An 11,575-nucleotide genomic window follows, 5' to 3' on the forward strand; every position below is an offset into this window, starting at 1 on the left:
AATAATATGCTAATGCAATATTCTAACAAATCAAAATTAATGCAAAAAAATCCATGATGAACAAAATTGGCAAAATTTTAAATGAAGATAGGTCCTGTCTATGACTTTTTTTCCCCAGCAAGTTAAAACGATTTCTTACCTTTTCTGGTTTCATATGAAGTCCAGAAGCCAGGGCTTGTCAAGGGCAATTACGTTGTGTCCATGACGCTTTCTTCTCTGAGGTTTCAAGCACCTGCAACTGCTTCAAGTGGAGATAAGATTACTTCTTCTCTGATTGAAAGATAGAGAAAAATGTTCAGGTGTAAACTCCCATGATACCCTCATCACTCACTACCTTGATAAAAGTGAACCCATTCTTTTGTCTCCGCTGAATGCAAATACCTTAATGACTGTTTATGTATTCAATGATGGTGCCTATGCATTTATCACATGTTCTTAGTATGTTTACGTCTGTTGCTGGATTAATTTGAAAGCCCCTCTGGGACAAACTTTCAACTGAAGTCTACAGTGGACAGTTAGACATATAGACTGGATGACAGTGATGATGATTTGCAACACACCAGTAATAGAATTGTTTCATGAAACCTACATGAGGACCACTATGTGATGAGCAGTGTAGAGACCCAGGTGGGTGCAGAAGCAGAAAATAAAATAGGTTTTAAATCCACTTTGACCATATGTGGGAGCCTGGGCTGACATTCTCAAGAAAGTACTACTGGTAATTACTTTTTTCTTTGTTTCCTTTTGCCCAGTGGGTAGAAAGTCCTCTCCTTGGGCAGAGACCTATTGTGCAGTGATGAATGGAAGAGTGGTGTGCTGGACATTTTCCATTCTTTTCTACCAGATGCACTTTCTGTCCCACCCTGTGCTTTAGTTCGGTAGTCTTTATGAACTTTATCCACAAGTATCCCTGGTGCTCTGTCTTGGAGTTGGGTTAGGAGAATGGAAGGCAGCAGCACAAGATAGAGGAGGGAGAAGAGAAACGTTGGGGTGTTTAGTCCCCTGGCTCTCTTCTTGCTGGGCTTCAGATTGGCTGCATTTCTCTACTGAAAGACACCGTTCAGTTCCTCTTCTCAGTTATTCTCTTTGAGTTTTGTAACTACTCCCTCCCCCTACCTCTTTAGACCTGGGATGGGGGTGATCTAGCCCTGAAAGGTGTCGGCATCCCTTGTTGGTTTTCTTCACCCTACCCACACCTTTTTAAACAGCCTTATATTAAACCCCCTTCCTCCACTGGCCTTTGTTGGTGTGGCCTCATCAGTGGCAGGACACTGACTGATGCAAGTCGTAGGTGCCTGTCACCCAGCAAAGGTGGGACACAGTCCAGGCCTCAGGACCCTCAGCTCTGGCAGTGGCCTTTCCCCTTAGAGAATGAAGCAGCCCTACCTGGCATTCCCTGGTTTTAGATCCTGTGCACAGTCAAGTGTGCCTGTGAATGACTGAGCTGTTGGAAGATTAAAGAACAGAGAATCCCCATTAGCATCATCTCTACATCCTTGAATTTAAAATACTTATTCAAGAATGAAAAGCTTAACCCGATTCCCAAGAATGATATCCAATCGCCTGCCAGTGACCAGGGAAAGCCCTTAGTCAGCATAAATCAATACCGATCCAGCAACCGTGTCACTAGTAAGTTTTCTGCCATGTTCCAAAGTTGACGTTCCAGGTCCCAGACAAGATGCTCTGTATCTACGCAGCTGTGAAGATGACAAGTGATACCAAAGGATCAGGGGACTATTCTGTGCTTACTGAGGTACCGTCTGTGCCCTCCGGCATGTTTAACTTGATGCTTCATACCTAATGGCTCCCAGGACGCCCTCCAAACCTCTTTTGTGCCACCTCTCTCTCCAGGTATGCCTCAACAAGGAAGCACTGTAGCCCTGATGACTTGAGCAGGTAACTTACCACTCTAAGGAAAATCAACCTTAGGATGAAACTAAGGGCAATGGACTGAAGGAGTGGAAAGAGGCTGAATTCTTGAGGATGTCATCCACACTGTACTAGAGCCCATCTTTACTCATGACTTATGCTACAGTGACACAGTGATATCCGTTATGGTTTCATCAGTTTAGTTAGAGTGTTTTGTTTCTTTCAGTCAAAAGCTATGTAACTCAAGAACATTTACAAAAAATTCACAGCTAACATCATATTGATTTATTTACTTTTAATTATTTCTGGCTGCACTGGGTCTTCATGGTTGCAAGCAGCCTTTCTCTAGATGCAATGCGTGGGCTTCACCTTGTGGTGGCTTCTCTTGTTGAGGCTTTTGGGCTCTAGAGCTTGGGCTCAGTACCTGTGGTGCACGGACTCAACTGTTCTGCAGTATATGGGATCCTCCCGGACCAGGGACTGAACCCATGTCCCATGCATGGCAAGGCAGATTCTTAACCACTGGACCACCAGGGAAGCCCAACATCATATTTAATGATGAAAGCTTTCCCTCTAAAATCAGGAACAAAGATGTTTAGTTTCACTACTTCTATTTAGTGCAACACATACACACACAAATAGTACTATTAACATCTCCCTTGCCATAACTAAGACCTGACACAACCAAATAAATAAATATATATTTAAAAAATCCCTGTCTCAAAATGCTCCTTATGTGGGTGTTGCAATGCACACCCTGAGTCTCCTTCTGGAATGAAGGACTTGCCTCTGGCGCTGGAAATGTGACCAAAAGACTGATCCTAGCTGCCAGCCCTTTTTGAGGACTGCCTCTCAGGATAAAAACTGCCTTGCTAAGCCAATCTCTTTCCCGAAGTAGGCCACATATAATAACTGATCAACAAAGGGGTATAAAATACCAACCCTTGACTCAGACTTGGGGCACCTCTGCAGAACCATTTTGGACCTGAACCTACCTGTGGGGTTGGTTAAAGCCCTTTGTTGGGTCTTCAGCATAACTCAGCCTCTCCCTTTGTCCAGCCCTGCTTCCTCTTCTTCCGTTTCAAGGGTGATGGTTTCAAGAGCACTGTGATGCCCTACCCAAACATACACACACACCCCCCCCACACACAAACACTTTAATATGATGCTCCTCATCCTTGCTGTAAAACATCAAGGGCAGGGCTTCCCTGATGGGTTAGTGGTAAAGAATCTGCCTGCCAGTGCAGAAGACATGGGCTTGATCCCTGGTCCGGGAAGATCCCACATGCCTTGGAACAACTAAGCCCATTGACCACAATGCTGAGTCTGTGCTCTAGAGCCCAGGAACTGCAACTACATAGCCCAACTACTGCAGACCATGCACTTTGAGCCCATATTCCACAAGAGAAGTCACTGCAACGAGGGGCCCGTACACCGCCGCTGGAGAGTAACCCTCAGACTAGAGAAAAGCCTGTGCAGCAACAAAGACCCAGCACAGCCAAAATAAATAAATTAATTAATTTTAAAAGAAGCATTAAGGGGTGGGGACCTGGGGCTGCAGATTCCTAAGTCAGTGAGACCTATGTTCTTCTTATAGGATTGGCTTTCAGTAATTCACCAGTGTGAGCCACATACACACTGGTTTCTTTACAAATGAATAGATTAAATTAAACAAATAAAATGTGCACACATACTAGAAAAAGGACATATTCAACAATTCTCCTCACCCAGGTTCTCATTTTCTTGGCGGATACACTTTCCTTATTCTTTGGGAAAGAGTTCTTTCCTCATCTGTAAAAGGGAACAAATAACCTCTTCAAACAGTTGAAGATTCAATGAGTGAGTGTTTGTGCCCGGCATGCTGTGAGTGCTATGCCAGAACAGCAAAGAAATGAGAGTACTTCTGAAGAGCAGGTCCCTTTGTTATTCCAGGACTCTCAGACTTAATGGTTAAGGTTCTGCAGTTTCTCTCTGTGGGAGGAGGGTTGTCACTTCGGTCATCTTCACTTGAGACATTTACCTGCATGTGTGGGAGAGGCTCTTTCCTATAAATCTGCCTCATGAGAATGTATATTACGTTCCCCACAGGACCCACGGCAACATCATCACAGAGGTATGTGCCTTATGAATCTTGAAAGGGGTGATTGCGGTACGTGATGTTTCTTAGGCGTATTTGTCCATGAAATCCACACCCTCCCTTGATTTTTGAGTCATACCTAGCAACTAAATAGTTTCTAGCAGAACACATTTTTGGAAACTCTTATCTCTTCCATCTGATTCTATTAATTTAGGAGAGTATTTTCCCCAAATAACAGTCGGCTAGCCGCTATATAGAGCTTGCTGAACTCCAGTTTGCAGTCACAATGCTAATTGGTAGTCACAGCTACTCTTTGTTGAGCACCTAACTTTGTCCTGAGAGCTTTACAGGCGTCACCTCTTTCAACTCTCTCAATAGTCATTTTAGAGATGGCTCTGGAAAGTCCTACCATACAGATGAGAAAACTGAGGAGCAAGAAGGTTAAACAGCTTGTCACATGGCAAGTAGTGAAGTCAAGATTCAAATCCAGGCCCATCTGACTCGAAAGCCCATAAATTTCAATTTCTGGTTTGAACTATACATAGTGGTATAGAGGTAGCATCTCTCTTCTTGTCTTCATTGAAATCAGTGAAAAGCAAACTGAGCTAGAGAAACAAAGACAAAATTCCTTTTCTTAGCAATGTTAATATGTCTCACTATGATTATATTTTTTCTTTTCCCTATTTCTTCTGATTTTTGCTTTATGTATCTTTGTTTCTTTGTTTTTTGATTTCTAATGGTTTATGATGTCTATCTTCTTTGTGAATTGTGCCTTTTATCATTAAAAAATTCATCTTTGTTTCATTTAAAAATAAATAAATTTAATTTAAAAATTCTTTTTCTTAGAAGGTAGAAGATACATAAAACCTCAGGTCCCTAATTAGTTGGAAGGGCTGCCAAAACCACTGAAGGCCAAGGGCACATGTAGGAACAAGAAGAGGAAAAGACCTATAGTAAGGGGAGAGTGGCTGTGTATCTCAAAAAGAGCTGGATGCTCTTCTCCAAATCAAGGAGCAAAACCTAACCCTCTTGTTTGCAATTTTGGGGCAAACGTGTCTGATGGTACCAAGAATTTCCCTGCACCCTGCTTGGTATCAAAATGAGCTTTCCAAAGAACAGAGACTAGCCACATTTTCGAGAAGCTCTGTCTCTGTGGCAGCAGAGAAGAGTCTTTGAGTCATTAAAACTTCACAGCTGCTCATCTTTGTGTAGGAGAAACAAAAGCTAAACAAACTCACTTAAAACCCCAAATCAAGAAAAATTCCAGCTAGCCTGACCCTTCTCCTTCACAAACCTTCTGCAAACAGCTCATCAAGGAAAAATTCATATCCTGCAAGGACGAATAACATTCAACAAACAACAACAAAAAAAAAACTAGCACAGAAACCTACACAAAAATACTATAAGAGAAAAAAAAGGTAGAAAAGAGCAGGAAACCAGACAGGAGGCAAAGAATACACCCAGTATGTCACTATGAAAGAGATAATAGTTGTGATCAAATATTTCATTATGAATTTTTCAAGCTTAATGAAGCAATTGCCTGTATGAAACCAGAACACAAAGCAAACAGTGCTAAAGATCAGGAAGGAAACAGTGGGACTGATGGGATGAAATGAACTGGCCGAGTTCAGATGTCAGCACAAGCCCAGAAGCAAAGCTCACCCATTTTTCTACATGCAGCACTACTACGGCACAAAAAAGGATGATGATAGCAAATGGAAATAGGGGAGTTTTCTCTTGTGACCAGAGCATGACTGGGGCTAGATGAGCTCACCAAAAGAAATCCAAGATGGTCTGCTACTGATTTCAGTTCAGCTTCAGGACTCTTACTACAACTTTCATCAGATATGACCAATTCATGGAGCTGTAAGGTAGAAACAAGTAGATGGTGTCAAAATCTCTCTTGGCTGTCATATTGTTGCATGGGGAATTTAGTTTAAAAGAATCATGCCGGGGAACTAGATCCCCCATGACGCAACTGAGTTCGCATGCTACAACTAAAAATTCTGCTTGCTGTAACTAAGACCCAGCACAGCTAAATAAATAAATGAACTTTTTTTTTTTTAAAGAGCTGTAATGTTAAAAAGGAAAAAATAAATTCACAGGAGAAAAAAGTTGTGAAATTGTATTTATTTCAAATATTAGGACCAGTTTATATAGTTAAGGTTTGAGCTCAAAATAGCATCACCTTCTATCCTCTTAGCAGACTCAGTGTAAACCTGTAATTATGGTCCAGATTCTCTTTAGTCTTTCCATGCTTAACTCCAAAGGTCATGGCCTTTCTCCATTATAGTGAGTTAGTTCAATTAAACAACCTGCTTATGAAAGAGCATGTGTGTGTGTATGTGTGTGTGTGTTAAATTGCTTCAGTCTTGTACAACTTTTTGCCACCCCATGGGCTGCCAGGCTCCTCTATCCATGGGATTTTCCAGGCAAGAATACTGGAGTGGGTTGCCATTTCCTCATCCAGGGGATCTTCCCAATCCAGGGATCAAACATGCACTGGCAGGTGGGTTCTTTACCACTACCACCAACTGGGAGGCTACATTACACTACATTAAACTTCTGCAAGTATGAAAAAGAAAGATAAGAAACACATACCTATACATATATTGAAAATATTAAGCTAGAGCTATAGAACTGAAATGACAGGTAAATGTACTAGAATGAGGCATATTTAGATTTAAATTAAAATGTTGTTCTAATATAAATTTACATGGCATTTGGTATAAGACAAGTCCATTTTGGCCAATGCCTAGAGGAATTACTGAGGCAATTGTTACACTGTGTGGCCATGTTATCTAAAGTATGTCCTTGCAACAGAGATCAAGAGGATAGTATTTTATCTCCACTAACCCAATGGCCAATTCCTAATTATCCAAAAGTAATATCCAGCAATTTTCCAAAAATAATATATGTTGCTAACAAGTGATCTTGCATTTTACAAAGGGTTTCCCAGGTGACACTGGTGGTAAAGAATTGGCCTGCCAGTGCAGGAGATGCAAGAAACATGGGCTGGATCCCTGGGTTGGGAAGAGACCCTGGAGTAGAAAATGGCAACTCACTTCACTATTCTTGCCTGGAAAATTTCATGGACAGAGGAGCATGGTGGGCTACAGTCCCTGGAATTGCAAAGAGTCAGACACAACTGAGAACTCACACAATGAGTACTTACTTACTATAGGGTACATATTCTTCACAACACTCAAAACAGGGTAAAAACTCAATTCTAGCTTCCTATCACTGCTGCAACAATTACAGAACATTCTGTGTTTCACAAAGTGTTTCCAAATTACTTCTTTTGCTCTGTGAAATTTGCCACCAAACACTTTAACCTCTCAAAATGAGGCTAATTCCACCCACCCATCTCTAGGTTCACAGGATTTTTTTCCCCCTAACTTCAGTACCATTTAATGAGGGTTACTGAGGCCCTAAATTTTCCTAAACATAAAGAATAATAGTGATAGCTCTACACAGAAAGGCCTAATAGAAATTTCTTATCGATAGGTGGTTGCAAATGTAGGTGATGATGCCATTGTAAAATCACCATTTATAAATAATACAACGCACTTGAAAACTAAGTGCATCTCTGAATAGCATATGACGCAAACTGACACAGAGAAACAAATGACCAGTGAGTTATGATAATAAGTGCTTTATAAATACCTACTTACATCGTATTAAACTTGGGTAGAAAATGGGGTTGGGGAAGGCCATACTTACATGTATCTCTCTTTATCTTGTTCCTGAATATTTCTCAGGCTTATCCTTACAAGGTAGGCATTTGGTTTTGAACTGCATATATTAGAACAATGGCCAAATTTCCTTAGATTGACCTGACACGTTATTGAATAAACTCAAGTAAATGATAATACTAAACACTTTATTAAAAGCAAGAAGAACATTTTGAACATGTAGCCACATTTTCTAAAAATAGATGATTCCTAGAAGCTTAAGGCTAAAAAACAAAACTATTCAAATGATAGTGTGAATTTCTCAGATTTTAAATGTAGACATTAGCCTTATATTTGCTAAAATTTTATTGTTTGGTTTAATATGAAAAAATAATTTGAACACATTTGATATGGGTGGCTGAATGATAGTGGTCATTTGAAACTTGTTTCTCAGCGGCCATATCTAGAGGTCAAGAAATTTAAGATCTAGTTTTGTTTTTCAGTACAGAGTGAAGGTAACAAATGTTAAAAGCTATTAATTTTACAGATGATGAAAATATAATGAGAAAGAAAAATGAGAATACTCTGTTTCCTTATGACTTCAAAGAATCCTATAGACATAACTTCATTCATCTAAGAAAACAACCCTGCTAATTACACTATATGTAATTATATTATTATATATAATAAGCTAATTTCATAGTTGCCTGTTTTATAGAAAGAAAATTCAGGCCTTGAGAGAAGAGGTGGGCAAAAGTGGAAAAACAAGAAGCCCCTAGATCTTCCAGCTCTTTGGCCCAGAGTAACCCTCCTTGTACACAGAGATGCATTTTCCTTTTGATCTAACTGATCCAGTGGATTGTGAACCCCTCCATAGTGGGAATGTATCTTCTTCATCTCCCTGGTTTCCATGTCACCTCTCACTCACCTCAATTCTCTTCCTATCTCTCCAGTCACTTTCCAGTCTTTTGTAGGTTTGTCTTCTGCAATGGCACCCCACTCCAGTACTCTTGCCCGGAAAATCCCACGGACGGAGGATCCTGGTGGGCTACAGTCCATGGGGTCGCTAAGGGTCGGACACCACTGAGGGGCACTTGCACTTTTCACTTTCATGCATTGGAGAAGGCAATGGCAACCCACTCCAGTGTTCTTGCCTGGAGAATCCCGGGGACAGGGGAGCCTGGTGGGCTGCCGTCTATGGGGTCACACAGAGTTGGACACAACTGAAGCGACTTAGCAGCAGCAGCAGCAGCAGCATGTACCTCCTACCTCTTGCAGCAATTGGTCCTTCCTTGGCCCTTTTTCCTTTTCGATGCTATTCATTCTCCCTGGGTAAATTTTCTTTCCCAGGTCTTCAGCTACCAACCATATGCAGATGGGTTTCAGCTTGAATTTCCAAATACAGCTTCTCCTAACTTCCAAGCCTCTGTGTCCAACTGTCTAGTGAATGTTTCCTGGAGTTCACCATATTCAAAGCTGAGATCCTTACCTTCCCCTGAAGACGTGCTCTTCATTTCTCCCAGTCTCAATGGATGTCACACATCTACTCAAACATTAAAACCGGAGAACTAGGGATCCTCCAAGATTCCCTTTTTCCAACAGCAGGTGTGTGCTAAGTGACCCTGTGGACTGTAGCCTGCTGGGCTCCTCTGTCGATGGGATTCTCCAGGCAAGAATCCTGGAATGCCACCTGGGAAGCCCTTCCCCTACAGACCCTGCATCAAACAATCAAGTCCTGATTATCAGCTCTTGAAATCTTTCTCAGACTTACCTTTCCCTGTCTGCTCTTTTTTTTTTTAATATAAATTTATTTATTTTAATTGGAGGCTAATTACTTTACAATTCCCTCTCTGTTCCTATAGTTTCTGCCCTTTTCCCCCCCAGATTTTCATCATTTCTCTCCTGGATGAACACTATCCTCCTTTACTGGTCTCCCTGACTTCAGACCCAGCTCCTGCCCCTCCCTCACCATGTACCACAGTGCCTCCAAAGCAGCTCTTGATATTAATTCTCTGCTAACTTTCAATGGATCTTCATCTAGGACAATATAACAGAGTCCTTCTCTACCTAAACTTCCTTGTCTTGTACCAACTTCATACTCTCATAAATCCTTCCTTGCTGTATTTGATGTAAGAGCATCAAACTCTTTGTAACTCCTCAAATGTGCTAGCCCTTCCTGCCTTTGAATGTTCTTTTCTCTCTGCCCCATCCCGATGTGTAGCTGGCAATGCCCACACGCCTTTCGTGTCCTGGTTCAAGCATCCCCTCCTCTGTGAAAGGCTTCCCTGACTCTCCAAGGCAGATTTTATCCTTCCTTCTACAATTAAGAGGTGAATAGGTGGAGAAGAAAGTAACAGGTACCTGGAGATTGGGATAGGGGCTCCATGCAAAGAGAAAAAAAATAGAGATGCCTAGGGTACAGATTCTTTGTGGGATTTGCCTCGGACCTACTGTGCTTGTGCATGAATAGGATTCAGTTCTGGACCTGGGAAGGCTGTGACAAGAGGATAGAGATGTTGTCCCCTCCCCCCACTTCCTCACAGTAGTCATTGACACTACGGGAATTATCCTGGCCTGCTTGGCAGCAGTTTTCTGTCTAGGATTATTTGGTGCTTTTCTAAGTAAGACGAGAGCTGAATTGGCCAATAGAAGTAAACCCTGGGGCATGTGTCAACTCACCACATTGTTTCCTGGCCTTGTGATGCAGAGGACTATATAATTATGAGACCATCGTACACATATATGTTGGCTTGAAGAAATTAGACATAGACACCCAACTGCCAAGAGCAATAAGAAGAGACAGACTTGTTGGAACTGAGTGAATGGTGTGGTTTCCAAAGAAACTTGATGGCTTGGGTTTTCTGATGAGAAGATACTGCTGAATTAAATCTAATTACCATAGGAAGTAGCCCCTACTTTTTAAAGCAAAGAGCTAGTAATGGCGCTGGCAAGGTTATGAAGTTGTGTCCCAAGATTTCCTAAAAAGAGTGACTGCCAGAGCAGCCCATTGTTCTCCTATTTCATTGGGTCTTCTCAAATGGGGTGAAGAAGATCTATTTCTCTCCAAATTCACCTCAGTTGTGCTTCTGTCCTAGTTATTGAACAAGTGATGTACCCCTTGCTGTAGCTTAGAAACAATGCTACAGTCATTGATTGTAACTTCGGTGTTTTTGGAAACTTAGCACCTCTTTGCTCTTCACCTTTCTTGCCAATGGCTCTGTCAATTTCCCAACCTACCTAGGATCATGGCATCTGGTCCCATCACTTCATGGCAAATAGATGGAGAAAAAGTGGAAACAGTGGCAGATTTTATTATCTTGGACTCCAAAATTCCTGCAGATGGTGACTGCAGCCATGTAATTCAAAGACACCTGCTCCTTGGAAGAGAAGCTATGAAAAACCTACACAGTGTATTAAAAAGCAGAGACATGTGTTGTATGAAAGGAGAGAAGGTTAGCACTACTCTTGACAAGGATGGAAGAGGCTCTCAGGCCTGACAACATGCATACGATTAAGGCATTGCCTACCTACTTTGTGGCATCTAACCAAATTTTTTTGTGCTTTCCAAAGTAGGGGGATGTATTTTAAAGGATGATTTATCTTGTGAAAAATAAACATTAAATTTGAAAAATAAAAATTTTTTTTTAAAAAGCAAAGACATCACTTTGCCAACAAAGGCCTGTATAGTCAAAGCTATGGTTTTTCCATAGCTGGACCATAAAGAAGGCTGAACACCAAAGAACTGATGCTGGAGAAGACTCTATTTAGAGTCCCTTGGACAGCAAGATCAAACCAGTCAATCCTAAAGGAAATCAGTCTTGAATATTCATTGGAAGGACTGATGCTGCAGCTGAAGCTCCAATACTTTGGCCACCTGATACCAAGAGCCAACTCACGGGAAAAGCCCCTGATGCTGGGAGAGACTGAGGGCAGCAGGAAAAGGGAAAGACAGAGG

The 11,575-nt window shown here is 41.5% G+C and overlaps 1 non-coding gene across 1 annotated transcript; it reads left to right on the forward strand.

The window, feature by feature from the left end:
• Positions 1-11,050: 11,050 nt before the first annotated feature.
• Positions 11,051-11,177, forward strand: LOC120862300. Its single transcript, XR_005720730.1, has one exon. It is a non-coding gene; the product is annotated as a U6atac minor spliceosomal RNA (small nuclear RNA).
• Positions 11,178-11,575: the final 398 nt, after the last annotated feature.

Source organism: Oryx dammah, unplaced genomic scaffold, assembly GCF_014754425.2.
Source record: "Oryx dammah isolate SB20612 unplaced genomic scaffold, SCBI_Odam_1.1 HiC_scaffold_3, whole genome shotgun sequence".
Classification (NCBI taxonomy): Eukaryota; Metazoa; Chordata; class Mammalia; order Artiodactyla; family Bovidae; genus Oryx; species Oryx dammah.